Source organism: Mus caroli, chromosome 10, assembly GCF_900094665.2.
Source record: "Mus caroli chromosome 10, CAROLI_EIJ_v1.1, whole genome shotgun sequence".
Lineage (NCBI taxonomy): Eukaryota > Metazoa > Chordata > Mammalia > Rodentia > Muridae > Mus > Mus caroli.
Window position 1 is genome coordinate 39,945,594 of NC_034579.1, and position 10,200 is coordinate 39,955,793.

Below are 10,200 nucleotides of genomic sequence, written 5' to 3' on the forward strand. Positions count from 1 at the left end.
TCCATCCATCCATCTATCTATCTATCTATCTATCTATCTATCTATCTATCTATCTATCTTTGAGAGAGGGCCTCACTGTATAGCCTTGGCTTGGAACTCACTGTGTAGGTTAGAATGGCCCCAAACCCTGCCTGCCTCTGCCTCCTGAGTGTTGAGCCTATCTATCCTTTCTAACATGGACACCAACGGTTATCTTCTTGAGGGGCAGGGACTGGCCTGGTAATCTCATTTTGCCTATTCAGTGCTGGGATGGATCATTATCTCTGAGAGTAGGGTAGAACAACTCAAGAGAGGCAGGACTTGGAGTTTTACATGAAGGAAATTTGACAATGTTCCAGCAACTGTCAGGCGAGGCGAAAAGTCAGGCAGAATCCGTCTTAGCACTGACTAAGATCGGAGAACACAGTTTTAATCTTAGCACAGAGACAACGTAGGCAATCGCTTAAACCTATCAACCCCTTCACCAAACTCCAGGAAGTAAGGCAAAGAGAGGCCAGTTACATTCACAAGGGAATTCAGACTGCCACTGCCTCCCCTTAAATAGAGAGTAGTGGCGCATGCCTTTGATCCCAGGACTTGGGAGACAGAGGCAGGTGGATCTTTGAGTTCGAGGTCAACTCGGTCTAAGTGACAGTCAAAGCTGTAGAGTGAGACCCAGTCTTGAAAAAACAAACAAACAAAAAAAACCCAACCACAAACAAATAAACTACAACAACAAAACCTCAAACAAACAAAAAAAGAAATAAGGGAGCAGAGAGCATGCTGGGAGCCCATGGTTTGTGCCCAGGCTGTACAGTGGTAACAGGAAAAGGGCTGGGTCCCGAGTGGAACATCAATATCAATTCAGCTATCATTTTTTATCTTTTTAAATGTGTGTGCATATAACTTTGTTGTGCTTAAGTCTTTGATATCTGATAGCTGAAGTCTCAGATGAGGAGACTACCTATGTTTTAAGTGCAGATGTGACAGCGAGTCCTTGTGTGGCCTTTAAAAAGCCTCTTCACCTCTTGGCCTCAGTTTCCCTGTCTGAACACTAAGGCTCATAATTCAGATTCAGGTGCCTCATTGGGCTGCTGTGGTACATTAATTATTGTTTATAGTGCAAGTGGAAGTTGGGATGTGTTAATTATTATTATCACTCCTGACTCTTCCAGTCAAATTCCAGCCAACCTTCACCTTGCTTTTTAGTTCCTGAGATCTGACAAGAGACAGCTCAAGGCCCCAAGGAGGGCAACCAATTAAAGAAAGGTACATGGCAGGTGACTCGCTCCCCTGCCTGAAAGGCTCAGCCAGCCAAAGATTCCAGGCTCTAAAGTTCTGGAGCTGCCCAAGGACTCTCAGGCTGTTTTAGAACTCGTTGTGACAGAATGAGACTCCTGAAGCTGCAGCCACACTTCTGTCCTTTGCCTCTCTGGGTACCTCTCATTTAATTTACTAAAAAAGTCCGGGGATCAATACCAGGTGCTCACCACATCATTTGAGAAGCCCTATATGGCAACAGAGGAACTCTCAGACAGATTATGCTCGCTCGTGAGCAAACCTGGCTACTCTGGAGGCTCACAGCTTGGCTTCCTGTTCTCTAAGCATGGTAATAATCAGATTTCATGTTAGCCAGGCAGTGACGACAGCCCAGTTTCATCTAGTCACTTGAGAGTTCCTTCCATCCCAGGGGATTGAACTTAGAGCTTTTGTGCCCAGTAGGCAAGCATTTCACCCCTACAACCTATTTCTTGTGTGACTTCCTAGATAAGTGGTGCTGTGCTCATTTTTAGGGAGCGCCTCAGTTCCCCATGAAGCACCGCCCCTACTCAGCAGTCGAAAGCCTCTGTCCAAGGGCAGGCCATGCCCCTGTGTATGCGTTTGGCCCCCTCTCTGCGCCCATGTGCACTTCTACCTGCATTACCCTGTAACTGTCTTGTACGATGCAGCCGATCATCTGGCCCCCAACCTTCACTTTCTCTAGCTTTGCCATTCCCCAGGAGCAGGCAGGCCTCTTCTGCTTGCTCAGCACCACAGGCAGAGCACTGGTGGTGAGTGCTAGTCAGGTAATTAATGGCTGTAAAACACTTTGAAAACACAAAGAACCAGATAAATGCCAAGTATTGTTGTTATTAATGATGAGGAGGCCTTGGTTAGTCATCCTTCGCCCTGAACTCAGCTCCTTGCCCGGCTGTGGCCACCGCTCATTCGTGAACTAGGATGAGAACTCTCCTCCTCCTCGTCGCAGGCGCTGTTTCACACTGAGTCAGTGACCAAGGTGAAGGGCAGGGGCCAGGAAACCTCCCCTCCCCATCTCCCACCTGCTCTCTAGCACTGCCGGCTTTGTGGCTGCCAGGCCAGCGTTTACCGAAAGCTGACTCTGAAACTGCCTCTTTCCCATTCACCTGGTTAGTGAGCTCGCTGATGTCTACGTGAGCTCTTGATTTCGGTGAGCTTGCTGCTGGCCCGTGTGAGGACAGGATGGAGCTTGAGGTGACGCCCCACTTTCCACTCAGTTGCCCCCCCCCCTTACACTAGTGACAATGGTCTTTCACGTGCTGTGCTGTTTTGTTTTCTTCTAAATCCTTCTATGAATGTTTGTCCCTTTGAGTAGTAACTTACAAGAAGGACAGCAGGTGTCATTTTCCCCTATTTTACAAGTTGCAAATCTAAGGCTTAGGGACGTTATGGGCCCACATAAGGCCCCAAAGGCATTTACGATCTGGTGAGAGGGTCAGGGTTTACCTCAGCTCTTCTGATCCCAAGCTAAGTAGTGTCCTGTGACATTTGTGGCTGCAGCCAACCCTAGAGGGTGTATGAGGACATGTTAAACACCCTGCATGGGTGGAAACAGAGCATATATTTTTTAGAGGCAACTCCATGCCTCTCGGGGGCACCTGACCTAAATCTGGGACACTGCAGGGCATGCAGAAGTGTGCTTTGTCCGTTTGGGGCTTGGGATCCCAGAATCTGACAGTGCATTTGATAGAGACAGAGACACTTTAGAATTCACCCCCTTGAGACTCACACTTTTCACAGATGACAAAGCAAAGCCCAGAGAAGCCACCATGCCACTCACTTGCCATGGCGATATATCTTCGTGTTCTGCTTCTTTTCCAAAAATGAGATCATTTTTCAAGCTCTCTTCTGAAACAAAGCATGTAAGTAATTAGAAAATCCAGTGCTGCGGCTATGCATTTCTATGTGCAAACTCACCGGTATTTATGGAGGTTTATGATTAACGTGGTTAGGCTGCTGGCCCAGTGAAGGACAGAAGGAGCCCAACTCTGCTGCAAAGGGCTGATCAGCTCGACCAACAACAGCCATTTCTTTTAGAGACGCTGTGCTATGTTTATCTCCTAACTGCAATGCCAGCATGCAATCGCGGTGCATTGAACTTCTTTCTCTTTTAATGACTTTTTTTTTTCTTTTTTTTGTGGTTAGCATACAAACTAATGATTTTTCACTCTGGTGTTTCTGCACACGTGTGTCATGGTTCTTGGCCTTCAAGTTTTCTTCTTCTCTTCCCTGAACATCCAAGTCTCTCCTAGATTGAAAGACAATCTTCAAAGGCTCATTCTCACCGCTTAATTTAGGTTCCAAGGGCAGGTGTGGCGAGCCCGGGGTAGCTGCATTAAACATACACTGGGGGATGGAAAGAGTGGGGGACAGCCCCTGTGATGACAAGCCTCTACCTCAGGACCATTCCAAGGACTCCTCCATGACCCTGAGATGAGGCGGTTGTCACACCTTTCTTCACCACATGCTGTGTACTCTCTTGACCTACACTTGTGGCCTCCTGCCCCGGCCTGAGATACCACGGTGAGATTTCTTATTTCAAGTAGTAAGTTTATGATGTGGCCAGATGTTTATTACAACTTCAGAATACATCAGAGCTCGACAGTTGTCCACAGTGCTGCCTAGGCTGCAGTGGAACTCCAAGGCTCAGGCCTTTGGTTCTGTCCCTCTGTCCCTCTGTCCCTCTGCCCCTCTGCTCCTCCCTCCCTGTTCCTTTCTCAGTTCACAGCAGCCCTGAGAGTCACCTCTACAGTTGCCTATTCCGTGGGGACATTGCTCTGTTCCTGGGAGATGTGACTCTTTTTAATGAGGAGGTGCTTCAGCCTGAGGATTGCTGAGAGTGCCTGCAGAACGCAGCAGAGAACATGCATCCAGGGCGGGTGGGCTGACACAGCCGCGGCAGGCTCACTGGTGAAGTAGAAAGAAAGCTGAGAACTCTGGCTCCAGAGCTGTCAACTTTCTGTGGAAGGGTATATATGGGAACACAAATACTCCAGTCCGCTTGGCCTGACAATAATGCAGAAAGCTAGCTTCTCAGAGCTAGAGTTCACTACTTCTAACCTTCTCAGCACAGCTGATATGGACTGAGAACGTAGTGTGCCAGGTGCACTCTCTCGTTTAATGATGTCCACAAAGGAGCTCAGTTTATAGCAGAGACACCCCTACCCAGAGAGGATAAGAGGCTTGCCTAAGGACATGCAGCTAGTGGGTGGTAGAGGCAAGATTCACACAGTGTCTTCTTGGCTCCAAAGCCCATGCTCCTCTCCTCCCTCTGAAAGCCCAATGGAAATGAAACTTCTTGGATCTCTCGTAAGTCTACTAGGAAAGTGAATGTGTTGAGGTGCTTGCCCCTCAGTAGCCCCCACCACCCCAAACACACACATACCATATTATGCCACCTGACTAGGAATATCTTGCTGGACACTTCCTTGGAAGCAGAGAAGAATCTGGAGGATCATAAGAAAGAGCAGGACAGGGCCTACTCACAGCACTCACTTGGGGTAGAGAGTGCCAGGGGGCCCAGGGAGGGTCCTTTAGAATTGCTTTCCTTGCCTGCTACTTGGACACCTATACCCTGTTCCCAGCCATCCAAATCCACTTGACTCTGCTTTAATCCATTCCCACATTACAAGCACAATGACATAGGTACCGGTAGAAAGGGGCTCCTGGATGGCTGCCCACACACTCCAGTCCTGTGTGGGTTGTTGTGCCTTTGTGCTCCCTCACCTGGCTTTACCTTAACCCAGTGTCTCCTCCGTGCCATGCTGAAGTGGCAAGTTCTATGGGCTGAGAATGCAGGGTCGGGTAGTCCAGGTTAGGCACTATGGACCCGGTCCTGGAAGCTAGTTCTGTTTTGTCTCCTTCTGCCCCAGCAGCGTGAGCACATTTTTCTCCTGAGAGCACTTTCAGTAGAGGGTGGCAAGTGGCAGTGGGGCTGAGAGCTGAGGAGACCTCACTTGCACTCAACACTTCTCTAGAGAAAGCCTTTCATCTGATTGGCTCAAAGCACCAGTGAGTGATAATTTACTTCTTGGGATACCTCCTGGGGAGTTAAGTGTGTTGTCTCATTGTTTTGTTTGTTTGTTTGTTTTGGGGCTTTGTGTGTGTGTGTATATGTGCATGTGTGTATATTAGAACAAGGTGACATAGAGTTATTAAACGATCCCTTCAGTGAGCATATCTCTCTAATAACTGGGACTGGTTTACTGAAGTGGGAACAGACACCAGAGGCTGGGGCAGTGGCAAAAGTCAGGCCCTGCCACCTGGCTACCTTTGCCAACCCATTGCACACCTTCCCCAGTAAGTAGTGAGCTTGCCACTAGCCCTGGTGCCTCAATGAGATGCTCACAAACCCAGGAAGTCAAGAGGGAGAGAAAAGAAAGAGAGTACACAGCAAGAAATAGCCCAGGACGAGGTTAGAGGCTCTCTCTGGCTTCCTGTAAGTGCAATCCTAACAAGCCACATGCGAGGGAAACCAAATGTCATGTGAAGCAGTGAAATTGTCACCCTCAGGAGGGCTGGGCCCCAAGGCAAAAGGTCAGACTGATCCCCTCTCTAGCAGGGCTGAGTTCCCTTACCCTATTTTTAGCAACTCCTAGAATTTGCCAGCTATTTTTAGAAGCTCCTCGAATTTGTCACCTCACCCAGATACAAGAAGAGCGGAAGAATTACAGTTTGTCCTTCAGTCAGGCAATGTCAGGCTTCAGCTGATGGACCTCCGAGAACTGTACACAGATCAGATGTTAATGGTGACTCACCCTGGGGCCTCTGACAGTCAAAGGACTCGACTCAGGCGGAGAACTCAGCAAGTGGTCATTACTCCACCTGCATGGCACAAGGTCAGCCTGGTGCTTAGCAGGGTGGACCTTGAAGCCTTGAGCCCCACCCCTACCTCCTTTTCCTCATCTGCAAATGAGAGCTTGCCGTGACCTACCTCTTGCCGAGGTGGTGGTAAGAGTGTGGACTCACTCTTAGGAAGTATTCATGACCAGCAGCTGTTATTATGGTCTTTTGTTGTTGTTGTTTAGGTTTATATTTTTAAAAAACTAAGAATGGCCACAAGGATGCCAATGAACAATCAGGATGCCGTGCTTAGGGCTGTCAGTCATACCATTTCTGCTGATAGAGAGCACCCTGTGAATCCTAGTCCTGGGCTAGGCTCCGGGATTCTGCGGGTTTTATTTGTAACATCTCCTGGGCCATTGGTGGGGTGGCCTTGGCTAGCACAGTCTGTCCTGGACCCCACTCTCAAAGATCTTCCAAAGATCTGCCTTGTGCCCTTACAATGGAGAGCCTGATGCAGTGACTGAAAGATTTCCAGTGAGCCATGTGACTCTGATAAGACTAACAGTCCTCTATATAAAATAATGAACATGTGCTCCACGTTTATTCCAGTGTTTCACATTTCCCACAGCACAGTAGTTTAACCTGTAAAGAGTCACCCTGAGTTAGCATCTACTGAGCCACTGCTACCAGGGAAGGCATGGGTTCCCTAAGCCTGTGGTCACAACATTTTTGTCAACTGACCCATGTAGTGCCATGTCCCTGTATGCTTCTGTATAGAGAGTCTGTCTTTATACACCATATACAGAACAACATTGTAAAATCATTGGTTTATTGGCAAAGAACTAGTGACTGTGCCTAGGTACTAGGTGGGTGACTCAATGAATAAGAGCACTTGCCACACAAACAAAATGACCTGGATCCCCAGAACCAATGTAAAGAAGCTGGGCATAGCTGCACATTCCTGGAACTCCAGTGTTGGGAGATGGAGGCAGGCTGATCTTGGGTGTCCACTGGCCAGCCAAAGTAGCCAAAATGGTGAGATGTCAAGCTTCTGGTTCAGTGAAGATCCTGTTTGTAGGTAATGACATGGAATGTGAAACCATACTCTTACGGCCTCCTTGTGTTTGAACGGGCACACATACATTCACACACATACATACTTTCATATACACACACACACATATATACACACACACTCACACACATACATCTATACACACATAATACACATCATACACACATATATATACATGTATATACACTATATTTACATATACATAAACACTCACAAACACACACATATATACACACACATATACATAATACATATATACATACACACATACATATACACACACAAGCAAATCATACACACACATAAACACACAACCATATACATACAAACATACACCCACATACTTGTACACATGCATGTATACACACAAGCAAACCACACACACATATACAAACACTCAACAAACAAATCACACACACACAAACACCAAGCAAACCACATATACATGTATACATAACACATACACACGCCCAAGCAAATCACAATACTCATGCATACACACAACAAGCAAACCACACACACACAAACACACACACACACAAGCAAACCATATACATACATATATACACACAAACATACACACACATACATACACACCTGCAACAAGCAAACAACACACACACACACACACACACACACACCAGTCCTATAACCCATATCTGAATACACTTTTCTGACATGTAGTCTCTCTCTCTCTCTCTCTAAGGCATATCCCAGTCTTCCTGCACTGGGGGGGGGGGCATTTGTGACACTTCAGCAGTGTGCTTTGGGTCACTTTGAACAGTGACACCTGTAAGAAGAGGCACAGAGAGACAAACCCCCACCACAGAGGGAAAGTCACAGTATAAAAGCCAGCTAGGAAGGCTGACTTGCTTCCTTCATCTCGGTGGGAACGGGCACTGGATATGTGTGTTGCCCATAAGCAACTATGAGCCCACAAGTATTGATTTGAGGGTCATAAGTCAATTTAAATGAGATAAATTTTCACGTGTGGAATCTGTAAGTAAAGACGGGAACTTTATGTATCCTGGGATTGATAGCCCAAGGAGGTTAATCCTGGAAGGAAGGATTCAGGTGTTGTAAACCATGAGAATAAACCTCGAATAAGAATAAACAAAACATCTTTCTGTAAAGTAATGACCATAATCTTATTTATTCATTCATTCATTCATTCATTCATTTATTTGAAAGCACAGTCTCATGTCCCAGGCTGACCTTGAACTCACTATCTAGCTGAAGATGGTCTTGAACCTTGGATCCTCCTGCCTTCACCACTTGGTGCTACAGCTGTGTGTCACCATGTCCTCCAAATTGTCACCTTTTATCAAGAACTTTCTTCCCCCCCCCCTTTAACATTTTATACCTCTGGATTTTGCTTAAGACCTAGCAATTAGAGAGGCATTGAAGGAAACAAACAAATCATAAAATGAATATTTCCTGGTGCCCTGTATTTATTATTTTTATCTTTAGCAGCAACTTTTTATCTTTCTCAAACAAATAGGATTATCAAAAATATTCATACTCAAAAAATTATAAAGAAACATGACAGAGTGAAAACATGTGTTGGGGTGGCAGGATAAGAAATATGCTTGTTTTTCATAGTGTGAGCGCCAATATAGATGCTGTATGATTTTAGACATCAGCAACCTTAAGAAAAAAACCATCAGTGCTGGGAGTATGTGCCATTGAGTAACTGCCTGTGTATGGAACCCTAAATTTAATTCCTAACATCATAATAGCAAAAACCCAACAACAACAACGACAAACTCTTTTCACTAGAGCAACATGCCCGAGAGTGGAAAATGGTCAGAAAAAACAAACAAAACAAAAACAAAAAAAAACAAACAAACATAAACACATGAGGAGCGATGATATTTAATCATTTCTCCCTTGGAAATTCATCCATGGATGGGGAATCGAGGTTTCTCTCTGTCATTTCTGTTCTGCAGAATTATGGGGACCATGCTGTCTTTCTGCAGGCCTTTTGTTCCTTGCAACGTTTCCCTTGTTCTACACTGAGCCCTGAAGAAGAAGGCTAGGATAGCTAATATGTAAACACTGCGGGTAACTTGTACACCACGAGGACAGTTCTAAGAACCTGCCATCTCATAAAAATCTCATAAAAATCTACCAAGCAACATGGTCTTATGAAAATGACTGTGGGGTGTGTCTAGACGGAATTTGCCAACAACCATGGCAAGTGGGCACTAATATGGCTGGTTAGTTGCAAGTGTGGCCTACAGCCTTGGAGCCCTCAGTGTACAGCGTTGCCCAGGTCCAGATACTCAGTGAAAGCCTCAGGAACCAGACAAACTCAGAGTTTATTGAACATATTTTATATGCCAGATGAGTACCAAGACAGATCAGACCCAATCTCTAGCCGTCAATCAATGCCTACTTGAAAAGTTGGGGAAAGATCTTTAGTCACCAAAGAAGCCACTGCGTGAGAAGATTGAGGGAGCAAAGACACCGAGCTCTCCTGGGTGCTCTGTCACAGTTCCAGGGTTGCACTGGCAAACAAGAAAAGCTCTCATCTTCAAATCAGTGAGAGATTCAGACAATTAGCACGCATGACCATTCAGACAGATCAGAAGGAAACCTGTTCAGAGAAAGGCTTTACAAGGAAGAAGCCCAAATGATGTGGACAAGATGAAGGATGCTGTGCTTTAGACAATGGGTCAGCGATGCTGCTACTGATACTTCCTTAGCAGGCATTGCTGCTCTAACCAGGGCCACTCTGATTCGGTGGCATTTCTGAAGTAGGTGCTACCAATCAACTTCAACACCTCCTATCAACAGTGGACCTTCTTCAGAATTTGAGGGAGTATTAAAATAACACTACTGAAAATAAATATTTTGGAAGGCCACCTTGGGAGAGACCGTTCATGTAGGCAATGATTAGGGGCTTATGGTGTGCTGGCTCGCTCTTTATTGTCTTTAATTAATTCAAAAGGTTGATGTTATTCCCTTTGAGCAGATGAAATAACAAAACCTCAAAAATGATGTCATGTCCCAAACAGGAAAAGGAAGAAAGAAAGAGAGAAAGGGAGGAAGGGAGGAAG